Consider the following 14432-nt stretch of genomic DNA (forward strand, 5'->3'; position numbering starts at 1 on the left):
AACCATACAAAGACTCAACAGAGAAAGAGAATTATAGGCATAGTTCCCTCATGAGCATAGGTACAAAAAATACTCAATAAAATACTGGCAAAATGAATCCAAGAGCACATCAAAAAGATCACAGGTCATCCACCATGATCAAGTGGGTTTCACCCCAGAGATTCAAGAATGGTTCAACATCCAAAAATCAGTGTAATCTGCCATATATCCAAAAAAGAGAGAGAGAGAGAGAGATCATCTCATTAGATGCTGACAATGCCTTTGACTAAATACAACAACCCTTCATGATAAAAGTTTTGGAGAGATCAGGGATACAACATAATAAAGGCAATTTACAACAAGGCTATAGCCAACATCAAATTAAATGGAGAGAAACTTGAAGAAATTCCACTAAAATCAGGGACAAGACAAGGCTGTCCACTCTCTTCATTTCTATTCAATATAGTACCCAAGGATCTAGCTAGAGCAATAAGACAACAAAAGGAGATCGAGGGGATATAAATTGAAAAGGAAGAAGTCAAACTTTGACTATTTGCAGATGACATGATAGTATACAGAAGTGAACTCAAAAATTCTATCATGGAACTCATACAGTTGATAAACACCTTCAGCAAAGTGGCTGGATACAAAATTAACTAAAAAAATCAGTAACCCTCCTATATACTAACAATAAGCAGGCTGATAAAAAAAAATCAGGGGAACATCACCCTTCATAATAACCACAAATAATACAAAATATCTCTGGTAACTCTAACTAAGCAAGTGAAATATCTTATGACAAGAACTTTAAGTCTTTAAAGAAAGAAATCGAAGAAGATATCGGAGGATGGAAATATTCTCATGAATTTGTAGGATTAACATAGTAAGAATGACCATCTTACCAAAAGCAATTCAATGCAATCCCCATCAAAATTCCAACACAATTCTTTACAGACCTTTAAAGAACAATACTCAAATTTATATGGAAAACAAAGAACCATAATAGCTAAAGTAGTCCTGTACAATAAAAGAACTTCCACAGGCATCACCATCCTTGATTTCAAGGGTATAGAGCTTTAGTGGTTTAGAAAAAACAAAGCATGATATTGGAATAGGTCAATGGAATTGAATCAAAGACCCTGGTGTAAATCCATGTACCTATGAACATCTGGTTTTTGACAAAGAAGCCAAAATTATGCAGTGGAAAAAAGAAAGCATCTTCAACAAATGTTCCTGGTCTAACTTGATGTCCTCTTGTAGAAGAATGCAAATAGATCTATAGTTTTCACCCTGCATAAAACTTAAGTCCATGTGGATAAAAGACCTCAACATAAAACCAGATAGACTGAACCTGATAGAAAAAGTGAAGACAAAACCTTGAATGCACTGGCACAGGGAGACTGTTGGGAGGCCTTGCTGGCTAATCAGAGATTGCAGTCAATCATGGGGATGGGAACAGGAGGGATCAGGTAGAGGGATGATGGAGAGAGTGAGTACTGGGAGAGAGAACTGGAATCTGAAGACATCTTTAGAATGAGCTAGAAACCTAGAGCAATGGAAATTTCCAGGAATTTCTGAGAGTGACCCAAGCTAAGACTTCTAGAAATAGGAGATTTGGAGTCTGAACCAGCCATCTCCTGTAACCAAGCTGGTCTTCCAGTGAAGAGTTTGGGACACCAACCCAGCCACAAACCCTTCAAACTATAATTTATCCTGCCTACAAGATGTGCCAGGGTAAAGATGGAATAGAAATTATGAGAGTGACAAAACAATTGATGACTGGCACATTTGGAGAGCCATACCCTGAGAGGGAGCTCTTCACTGAGGGCCAGGACTCAGAAGTAGGGAGACCCAGAGATCTAGCCAAGAACCAAACACAATTGAAAAAAGAAAGTTAGTGAAATGACTCCTAATGATATTCTGCTATACTCATAGATTGGTGCCTAATCCAACAGTCACAAGACAGGCTTCACCCAGCAACTGATGAAAACAGATGCTGACACCCACAACCAAGGTTGCCCCTGACCTCCATAGGCAGGCTGTGGAGTGCTGTTACATGCATCCATCCACACAAATATATGAATGGTGTGTGTGAGACAGTGGGGTGAGTGGGTGGGCAGGAATGGAGAGAGACAGAGAGACAGAGACAGAGAGAGAGAGAGAGAGAGAGAGAGAGAGAGAGAGAGAAAGCTTCCCGTATCTGAAAATATTTACTTTGTCTCCTTCTGTGGCACTGACCACGCCCATGGGGGGGGTAGAGCCATGGGCGGAAGTGACCTGTGGAAGGAGGTCTGAGGAAGATCCAGAATGCTCTCTCTTGCTGGTGGGACTCAGACAGGGACTCGGACAGGAGAGCATCCAGTGGAACTTGCTGGTGTTCATCTGTCTAGGTTGTAAGTTTTTCTCCCTGAATAAACATCTATTTGGCCTATTTGTTTATCCTGATCCTTATTTAACCGCAATACTAGGCTGGGCACTATACCTTGAATATTAAATGAAAAGACGCCGTTCTTTATAATTCAGTCCTCTTTCATACCTCTGGATGAGCCCTAGTGTTGGCCTCATGATCACAGACATATGCAAATTTCACTAAATAATCATTTTTCTTTCAGCCACTTCTCTTGCATCTGGTGACCTTAGACACTGGACTGAGATTTAGGGAACTCTGATAAGGAAGTCGTGGATTTAGAAAAGATTTAGTCTGAATATAGTTTATCATCACTCTGTATACAGTTACCATATATGATGGCAACCTAAGAATGACATCCAGGAATATTGTCATCTTTTATTTACAAAGGTTCAAAGATATATCATTGCGCAAATGTGACTTGTGATGCCCTGAACTGGAAGTGTATGCAGCTATGATATACAAAATAAAAGAGTTAACTTAATTGTTTTTGTTTTTTATTCCAAGTATGAGAGAAAACATAATACTTGTCTTTCCAAGTCTGGATTATTTCACTTAACATAATAATCCTCAGTTCTACCTATTTTCCAGCAATTAATATGGTTTTGCTTTTTTGACGGCTGCATAATAACCACATATGTATAAACACATATGTGTGTAGATATGTCACTTATATCTATTAATATTCACTAAAGCTGATTCCATGACTTCATTAGTGTGACAATAAACATTGATTTAAAATCTTATAAATTTAGCATTAAACATGCATCATGCCAAGTCAAAATTAAGTAACTCTTTTGCCAGATGTAGTCTAGAGAAGGCAACATGCATCATTTTAAATGTCATGTGACTGTTTATGGACATACCCAAATCAGTTAATTGCTTAATACTCAAGAATAAGATAAGATTGCTTGGCTTTTTGATCATTTTATGAGCTAACCTATCAAAAAAACCAACAAACTCCCAAACTTATGCTGTTTATTTATTTATTACACACTTGTTAGAGAGAGTGAGAGAGACTATTGAATATCACATGATATTCAATAAAGACAAAATAAAAAACAAAACAAAACAAAAAACCTCTAGCGCTGGCCTATTATTTTCTCTTAAACCAACTACAATGAGGTTTTTAAAAAAATCCAGAATCAACCCTCATCTTCCAGCAAGCTCTGATCATGTATCAAATGTGAGTACTTAAATACACCCAGAAATATAATTCTCCATGACAGGGACAGGTAATGGTGTTTAAGCTTACTTAAATGCTGTACCTATTTAGTAAGTTATCAAGGGACTTTGATTCTCATTCTGGATCTATAGTCCATTTTACTGACCATTAGGGACTTCCTTTAAAATTTGCTATAATGGAAAATTTCATTATGTTCTTGTATATTTAGAAAGTTTAGGTGCTGGAAGTAATCTAGATGTGAACCAAATGAAAATTTGCACACCGTCCATAATCAAGGTTTGTAATCATAGTTCATCCTTCTGTTTTGCTGATTTCAATGACTAGAGGTATTTCCACCAACTTTGAGATGTTTGCGAGAAGTCATATGATAAAGTAGTATCTCCATCTTCTATACTTAGAACTCTTTTCAGGGTGAGTTCTATTATGTATTTTAAAGAAACTAGAATGAATAAAGGCTTTCTCACATTGCTTACATTTGTAGGATTCCTCACAAGTAAAAATTTGTTCATGATTTGACAGCTACTCAAAGAATAAAATGTGTTCCTATGCTGCAACATTCCTAGGTTCCTTCCACTGTGAGTAAAAGTGGTTTGAGAAACTGAAAACTGTGAAGACTTTGCCATGCTTCAGGCACATACAGGATATCTCTCCCGTGTGAATCTGTTCATGTATTCAAGAGGGACTGAAAGAACAAAATGATACCCTGATTTTTCTCATAAGGTTTCTCACCACTGAATCCTGTCATAATACCATAAGGAGTCGTGAATAATAAGCTTTTATTAGATGATCCACTGCATAAAAAAATTGCTTTTCAGTGTAATTCCATTTATGTGTTTGAAATGAATTTTAGTAAATGAAGATCATCTCACATCACCTACATGCATAAGGTTTGTTTCCAGTGTAAATTGTCTCAATTAGTCAAGTAACTGAAGGTTTAAAAAAAACAAACACATTTCTTGTATCTGTAGGGTTTAACTCCAGTGTGAGTTTGTTCATGCCTTGGAATGCTACTCAAAAAGAAAACCCTTTGCTACACTACACTTACATACATTCGCACCTTTCCCTTGTGAAGTGTTCGTGATATTGAAAAGAACTTGGATAAGTAACCACTTTATTATCCCACTAAAATATACATATTTTCTCTCCAGGGCCAGTTTTTATATGTGTGTTAATGTAAATGAGACTCCTGAAGGTCTTCCCACATTGGTTACATTTATAGCATTAATAAAGCTTTCAGGATAACTGAAGACTTTCCCACATTCCCCAGACATAGAAATTCTCTTCATATATCTCTTATTCCTAAGTCTTGTGTCTAATCTTAACAGTAATAGGCATATTTACAGATGAAAGACCACTGAGGACCTCACAATCATTTTATACCACAAGGAAATTTTTATTTCACAACAGTAACTGGAGCCTAGCTAGAGAGTAATCCATACGAACAGTCTATTTTGTCTCTTAACTACTTCATGTCTTCTTTATCTCATGGAACTTTTATACTCATTTTTAGTGCTCTGACTTTCCTGTATGTTTCATATAGCAACCATGTTTCTACAGGTCTCCTGTATCACATCTTCACTAGAGCTTCTTCTGGGAAAAAATCTACCAAAGTCCATTTTCCCAAAGTGAGGTTCACAGCCATATCCTCAAGAGTAACAAATTCCATAAGCTGAGGCCAGCACAGACTTATAAAGGAAATTCAAAGCTTAACTAGGCTTCATACTTACACCCCCTCATTCCTGGATTCTTGGGTCTTAGAGTCCTCTACAGACATTTTACAGCTAGTAGAAAGTACAGTGCAACAGAGACTGAGTCACCTTTCTTTCAACACCTTTCAGTGTTAAAAGAGGCCAGAAAGTATGTCTCCTTCAAGAAGTTTGAATGTTATTATTGGCAAAAAATATATATATATAGTCACAAATTATCAAGGTCAACTTTCAATAATTCTGTAGTTATAGCCACAGAGCATCTGCCAAAGCAGAACACAGATGAAGTAACAAAGGTATTAATCTCCATCTGTGGTTCCATATCCATGAGATTTAGGACCCATTAAGCAAGGATAAAAAAATATTTACAAAAAAACTGCACCTGTACTGATCATTATCAGGCAGTTCCTCATGTCCTTATTCCCTAACCAACACAATATAGCGACTGTTTGCATGGTATTTACCTCCCATTTGGTGTTATAAGTCATCTGGAGATGATTTGAATACTACAGAGGGATGCACATAACTTCTGTGCAAATACTATACCATTTTATAGAAGAGAGTTGAGGAGAAAAAAGGTTTTAGAATCTTTAGGGATCATGGAGTGAATATCCTATATTGAAGGATAATTGTAATTTAGTTCAATAGAATACATATTATCTTAGAATTGAGTGCTTCAGAGGAAGATAAAGCAGAGGAGGGGGGAAAGGTGAGTTGGAATCTATAGCAAAGTATCACAATCATAAATGAACTAGCCCAGCAAAGTCTCAATACACAGGTGACATTTGAGTAAATATATTAAAGAAAGGTGTGCACTTCTCGTAAGTGCACTCTAAGTTGAGGGCATGGACAGACCAAGTTTTAAGGGACAAGAGCATGTGGGTCACTTTAACAACAAAGGAGACCAAGTGGCTAGAACAGAGCCCCTGGAAGGATATGGAAGATGATATCAACAGGGTACTGGACACCTGACTACATGCCACTGGGGGACTTGTTTTACTCTGAGGTGAAAAGTCATGGGAATGTTTTCAAAAGAAAAGTCACATGATCTAGCTCTATTTTAAAGGACAAATCCAGGCCATTCTAGTGACTGGGAAAGAAGGACCAAGTACAGAGAGTAGAGCCCATATTAAATGCAGTGAGTTAGTCTAGAGAGATGGCTCCACAGTTAAGAGCCTTTGTTGTTCTTGCAGAAGACTCCAGTTCAGTTTATAGTACTCATGTTGGTATAAATGCTGTTCAATTACCAGGGGCCCCATGGACTTCCCAGGCCTCCTAACTGTCACACATGTGCAGGGGCCTGGTTCTGTCCTATGCTGGTTTACAAGCTGTCAGTCTGGGGTCCATGATCTCCCACTTGCCCAGGTCACTGTTTCTGTGGGTTCCCCCAGCATGGTCTTAACCCCTTTGCTCATCACTCCTTCCTCTCTACAACAGGATTCTGGGAATTCAGCTCAGTGCTTAGCTGTGGGTCTCTGCTTCTGTTTCCACCAGCTGCTGGATGAAGGCTCTATGATGGCATATAATGTAGTCATCAATCTCATTATAGGGGAAGGGCATTTAAGATAGCCTCTCCCTATTGCTTAGATTCTTAGTTGGGGGCCATCCTAGTATATCTCTGGACATTACCCTAGTCCTAGTGCCAGATTTCTCTCTAAACCTATAATGGCTCCCTCTATTAAGGTATCTCTTTTCTTGCTCTCCTCTATTCTTCCACCAATGTAATCTTCCTGGTCCCTCATGCCTTCCTCCCCTGCCACCTCTTCTCCCCTTCTCTTTCTCTTAACTCCCTCTTTCCTCCCCCCTGTGCTCCCAATTTGCTCAGGAGATCTTGTCCCTTTCCCCTTCTTCAGGGGGCCATGACTGTCTCTCTTATTGTCCTCTTTGTTTCCTAGCTTCTCTGGAGATTTATTTCAATTGCCAAATAAATATTATGTTCTAGCTAATTAACAAATATATTACATAGTGTAGTCTGTTTTATGTTGGATGTACTGTTTTGGCTAGTTTTATGCAACCTTGATACATGCTAGAATCATCAAAGAAAAGGAAGCCTCAGTTGAGAAAATTTCTCTATAACATGGGCTGTAGGCAATTCTGTAGGGGCATTTTCTTAATTAGTGATTGATGAGGGAAGGCTCACCCATTGTGGGTTAGACCACCCCTGGGCTGGTGTTCTTGGGTTCTATAAGAAAGCAGGTTGAACAATTCTTTACAGATCTTGAAAGAACAATACTTAACTTCATATGGAAAAAATACAAAATCTAGGATAGCCAAAACAATCCTGAATAATAATAATAATAATAATAACAACAACAACAACAAAACAACCTGTCACAATGGCTAAGATAAAAAAAAACACAATGGACATCTCATGTTGGAGAGGATGTGGAGCAAGGGGAACACTCCTCCATTGCTGGTGAGAGTACAACCTTTTACAGCCACTTTGGAAGTTAGTGTTGCAGTTCTTCAGAAAACTAGGAATCCGCCTCCCAAAAGACCCAGCTATACTGCTCTTGGGCATATACCCAAAGGATGCTCAATCATACCACAAGGACATTTACTCAACTATGTTCTTAGCAGCTTTATTTGTAAGAGCCAGAACCTGGAAACAACCTAGATGACCCTCAACTGAGGAATGGATAAAGAAAATGTGATTTATGCAATGGAGTTTTACTTGGCTGTTAAAACAAAAGGACACAAGAAAAATTGAAGGCAAATGGATGGAACTATAAAAAATTATCCTGAGTGAGTTAACCCAGACCAAGAAAGACAAACATGGTATACTCACTCATGAGTGGATATTAACTGTAAGAAAAAGGAGGAGGAGGGGGAGGAGAAGGAGGAGGATAAATATGCTACAATCCATATACCCAGAGAGACTAGGTAACAAGGAGGGTTTGGTTTGTGGGGAGACTCCCGATCTCCCTGGGAAGGGGAACTAGAAGAGGTTTTTGTGAGTGAGCTGAGTGCTAGTAGGGATGGGAATATGAGTGATCAAATTTGAGGGGAGGCATGGAGAGGGAGAGTGCTGATGGGAACTGCCTGGAGTGCACCTCTGGTCAGGTGGAAATCTGGCACAGGGGAATCTCCCAGGATCTACCGGGAGGACCCCAGCTTAGACACCTGGCAATAGCGGATAAGTAGCCTGAACCAACCGTCTTTTGTGACCAGACTGGAACCTGGCCCAATTGTCATCAGACAGCCAAACTTTAGGCAGAGTTCAGGAATTATGCAGAGGAGGAGGAGAAAGGAGTGTAGGAGTCAACAACACAAAAAAGCTCACAGAATCATCTAACCTTGGCTTTTAGGTGCTCACGGAGACTGAATCCACAACTAGGGAGCCTGCATGGGTTCGCCCTAGGCACTCTGCTCATATGTTACAGTTGTGTAGTTTAGTCCTTTTGTGGTTCTCCTAACAGGGGTAGCAGGGGTTGTCTCTGGCTTTTACTGGCTTTTGGGACTCTACTCCTCATATTGAGTCACCTTGCCTTAATATATGGGGAGGTGCTTATTCTTATTGTGTCCTGATATGCCATGTTTTATTGATACTCATGGGAGACCTGCCCTTTCCTGGATGGAAACAGAAAAGAAGGGGATTGAGGGTAGTAGGGGGAACTGGGAGGGGAAGATAGGGTGGATGCTGTAGCTAGAATGTAAATCAAATAGATGAATAAAGTAAAACCAAAAAGAAAAGGAAAAAAAAATAAAGCAGGTTGAACAAGCCAGTAAACAGCACCCATCCATGGTCTGTACATTAGCTCCTGCCCCAGGGTTGCTGCTCTGTTTGAACTCCTATCCTGACTTCCTTCTATGATGAACAGTGATACGGAAGTGTAAGCTAAATAGACTCTTTCTTCCCCAACTTGATTTTTTGTCATGGTTTCATCGAGCAATAGAAACCCTAAGACAGGTACAGCCATTCTCTCTGCATTGGCGAGAATACAATATTTAAGAAGCTGTGGACTCAGGTTGAGGACCAGATCTGACCCAGGTTAAGAGAAAAGCAATGCCAAACAAAGTTCCAGTAACAAAGGAAACAAGACCAATAATAACAAATGCAAGTAGAATGTAAACTTCTGTATATACTCTGGAAATAAGTCAGGAGATTCACCCCCAAAATAAATAGGAATATACCTATCATTTGTCTTAGCTACCACTCTGGGATGTATACCTATGGGACTGTATATCCTACTGTAGAGACACTTGCACACCCATGTTTATTGTGGCTCTGTTCACAGTAACTTGTAAATGGAATCAATGTAGATGTTCAGCAACAGCTAGATGAAAAAAGGGAGGTGTGGTTCATATATACAATGAAGCGTTACACAGTTGGAAAGAAAAATGAAACCATGAAATTTGCAGACAAATGGCTAGAATCAGAAAAAATTGTACTGAGTGAGGTAGCTGAGAAAGACGCCTGTACTATCAGTGCTCTGTTCAGGAAGTTATCTCCTGTGTCCATGTGTTAAAGAACATTTCCCCCACTTTCTCATCTATCAGGTTCAGTGTATTTTGTTTTATGTTAAGGTCTTTGATAAACCTGGACTTCAGTTTTGTGCAGGGTGATAAATATGAATCTGTTTGCATTCTTCTCTATACAGTTGTCTAGTTAGACCAGCACCATTTGTTGACGATGCTTTCTTTTTTTTTTCCCATTGTGTGTTTCTGGAGGGATGATAGAATGCATGATCTATGTAAGAAGAGGAGGAAACATTAAGGGTTAAAGTATTAAGTGAGAGTAGGGGCAGGAGGTGGGGGAGAGGAGGAAGAGTGGGTGAGTTAACCCAAAGTAAGGATGCATGAGTATACCTTATTGAAGCTCCCTAGTAAATAAGCTAATATAAAAATATAACTTTCCTTTAAAAAAAAATAGTTGAAATGGAATTGCCACTTCTAGGAGACCTGGGTGGTTATCAAAGAAAAGTTGCAGCACAAGGAATGGGATACTTCCCTACCTGTTATTGGTCAGGGAAACTCCAGAGGGCTCCAAAGTGACACAGGCTGTCACCATCATCCTTTATTACCACTATTGCTACATGGCAAGACCCTATAGATGAAGATAGTCATACATTTTGGCTATAGACAGGGAGATATCAGTCTTAAATAGATCAGGAAACCTTTTCCCTGATAGCTAGCTTTCACAGTGCCAGAAAGTGCTATGCAGGCTTCTGGGGAAGAAAAAGAAACCAATGGCCTTTTTTCTTTTCTTTCTTGAGAACATCATACATGAGTACTATATTTACATCACACCCACTGTTCCATAACCACTCCATCCTCTTCTTCTAATTGTCATTGTTATATTTAGAAGTGTGTGTGTGTGTGTGTGTGTGTGTGTGTGTGTGTGTGTGTGTGTGTGTGTATCCAGAACTGACCTTCATAATGGACAACCTAAGTGGAAGCTCATCCCCAGAGATGTCACTCAGCATCCACTGACAAGCTATAGCTCTTCACTTAGTGGTACAACCTTGTGGGATTGACCCCATCCACAATGTCACATAAACTGATGTTATCATTCTACAGGTCTTGTTCAAACCTGCTGAGAGGTCATGGATACAGTTTCCTTGTCTATAAGGGATCAGTGGTCCTACCTATCTCTGGACCTACCAGGCCAAAATACCAATGTGTTAGGTACAATCTTCATACTTGTGCAATAGAAGCTTGATTATTATTGGGTAACTCTCTTCTCTCTGGTTGGATTTGTGACCTGCTCGAAAAGAGGGAATTTCAAACCTTATAGTGGCTTAACCCTGGTTAAAAGCCCAGATCTGGGAAGGTATTAGGCCCTAGAGCAGAACCTGCTATTGTAATTTTGGTAAATGGACATGTTTTCAATTGCATGCTAGATCTTTGTGTTTGTAGCCATATATTTGGGCTGCTCTCAGTCTGAGTCAGAGGAGCTTTTTGACAATGGGGAACAGACAGAGCATAGATGTATAGTTGGTCAAAGTGTTACGAATGAGAGACGGAGTGCTCAGCATTAAATTGGACATCCCTATCAACTCCACCACCACCAAAGTTCACAGAACACAGGTGAGGCAGAAAGAGTGTATGAGCCAGAGGATGGGGGGAAAACTATGAAATGCTGACTGCTGCACCTGACATGAGTATTGCACTTAGATTTGTACTGGCTTTGGTTATTGGCACAGACCTGCATAAGATGAAGCCAGCTGAAATCCCAGCATAGACAGGGGTGTTCTCCAGGTCCAGCACATACTGAGGAACTATTGGCAGATGACAAAAGATAGAGTCATTCTTTTGGGGGGGGTTATGATCATCTGTAGGTTTTCCCTAATCCATTGGACACCCCTGTTTCCATGCAAATATAGGTAGCATTAACTGGACTGAGAGTTATCGATACTCATTGTCTGCCTCTGTCCACCCCGCATCACACACACACATATACATCTAAACTAGTGCAGTTCTGTCTTCCAACTTGACTGATGTTTGAATTGAGAGGATGGTTTTGTGACTTGGTTAGACTTCTGGCCTTCCACAGATTTATAAAAGTAAAGGTTTCAAGTGAAGTAACAGCAGAAGTTCTAAGAAAGGTGAGCTGCAATCCTAGACGGATTTGAAGAAGTGAAAGAAACCCCTGGAAACTAATGTTAGGAAGCTGCCTTGGAAGGACCAGCTTTGTGAACAGCAGAGATCATCAGCTGCCAGGAAAGGAAAGATGCTGAGCATCAGCATCATTACTGCCATGGCCTTCATGGTTGGAGCTTGAAGGACGGGAGACCATCCTACTAGCCTAACTTGGTCAACATCACTTTACACAAAAATTATATATATATATATATATATATATATATATATATATATATGTATGTATGTATATGTATATGTATATGTATATGTATATATATATATATAATATTCCTGGTGACTTTAACTGCAATGGAGAAAGAGTCTTGGTGGCCACGTGCAGATGATGAAATTTCCTGGAGTGGGTACGAGGAGTTCTCTTTAAGCTTCTGACCACCATTGAGCTTTTATTACCTCTTCAGAGGCATATTTCTATTGCAGCTGCTGCTTGAGCTGAGACAGTTCAGAATCTATCATAAGTGGGTTACAGGGGTTGGCCAGAAGCAGAAAACTGCTTTAATTACATTAGATATTGACATCGGGCCACAAAGAAAATGCAGACATATTTTCATTCTGTTTTGTTGTTTCATCCAGCATAATCAAGAATTGAGGATAAAATGCTCAAAATGAGACTCATCCATTCTGGATTCCAGCCACCTGTGAGGGCAGTAGTCATTTAAAGTGCTCCCCACATCTGAACCTGGAAAAGTTGGGGCTCACCACCCTGCTTTAGTACGATGGTCATTTTTCTCTGAGAACATTGAATATTGTTAGGAATTATTTTATGGAACAAAATCTTTTCCCAAAATAGATTTAAATGATGATGTTGGGCTGTTTCAATATTTCTAGTACTTCAGACCCAGGACCATCCATGTTTGGACACTGGATATGTGTTGGTTTCCTCAGTACCTCTGCAACACTCTGGGTTTGTTTCTGGGGAAGACAGACTTACTTCACAGCTGGATTCTTCGTGGTTTCCCTCCATGTGTGAAATTCTCCCCATTTTTCTTCTAAGATTCTGATTATGTTTGGGAATAGGAAATGACACGCTAATTCAGCAAGGACTGGCAGCTCCTACCCTGTTGTGATCTTTTCAGAAGTGACTGTTCACGCCATTGTGGTGAACTGCTGTAATGTCATTGTGCGGCGACAAAAGGCTTCAGTCACCATGGACACAGTTTTTCATCTTCTACTTCCTCCTAGCTCCTCAGAATGTTGGATCCCAATGTCTGCTCGGAGCAGCTGTCCACGGATGACTATCTTTCTATGAGGAAATTGGATACAGCCTTCCTGATTCACTACTGTACCCTATGTGGGCTGCACACATGTGCTCACATGACCACCTCTCATCCAGCATTTGATGGGACACACACATCTGTGCCCCAAGTCCTCCTATTAGAACTCTCCTCGGGAAAGGTATGGGTAACATGCTGGGCCCCATCAAAGGCTTTAGGTCACAGGTCTCTCGTTCTCTTTTTGGCCACTATCTGCTGGGGGAGAATGCATGCCCTGGATGGCTTCCTACATCCCATTTCCTTTGCAAGCACACTGCCTGCATCTCTTGGGGACCCTGGAGTGAAACAAGGTTACTGTCATTTGGTATGTTTCATTGAATTGCCTCCTCTGTGTCTCTCACCTGACTGGCATGTTCAACTCACCGCCTTGTCAGGTCCTTCCTAGAAAGTGGCTAACTTGATAGGAATAAACCAGACACAGGTGAAACAAGGACCCCATGGCTTATCTTTCAGGATAAATAAGTATTCTGTGGGAAAGACGTTTGGGCATTGAGCTGTCTTTAATAACAAATAACAAATAAATAGCCAGTAAAGCATGCATTGTAAGACATAGGGCTTATAGCCACTTCCCAGACAGAGGCCTGTAAACAAAAATGGACCTTGAGGTAGTAAAGCCTTCACCTAAAATGCCCAGGGCCTTGGGTTCAATACTAGAACAAGACAATAAAGAAAAACAACAACAAAATACAAACAAACTTTTAGAGGAATACATATTCTAATGTCTTTCTGAGAAAATGTACCGAGAAACTAAGCTTTGATTTTGGTCTTTGCTTTGCCTCTTACAGAGTCCACTATACTTTCATCTTAGTAGATTTCAGAAAGTAAAAGTAATGATCTCAATTGTCTAAAGATGAAATTTATTATTTGAAGCCAAAAAGGCATTAAGTTATGAAATAGGATCCTGTCACCACAGCATGTGGTACCTTGGCATTAAACAGTGTTATGGATTCCTTGTGCAAACACAGTAGTGGATAGACACGCTAATGTTCAATTCTCTCAGATCCTAACAGACAATTTAATTGTGTCAGTTCCATAGTTTCTACAAATTGGGACGTATCACTCAAGCAAGCTCTGGCCATTCATACATGGGACAGTCACTCATGAGACAAGATTTCTCTTTTTGTATCACCAAGCTAATATGAATTATATTACTCAGTTACTTCACAAATACCCATGCTAATACTACTTGGACGTATTGGCATTTAAAAAGAATACAGTGATTTCTCCAATGGAGTCTTGCTGGGTATACAAATCATACTTAAAGGCAGATCTCATGC

The sequence above is a fragment of the Phodopus roborovskii genome, unplaced genomic scaffold (genome assembly GCF_943737965.1).
Source record: "Phodopus roborovskii unplaced genomic scaffold, PHOROB, whole genome shotgun sequence".
Lineage (NCBI taxonomy): Eukaryota > Metazoa > Chordata > Mammalia > Rodentia > Cricetidae > Phodopus > Phodopus roborovskii.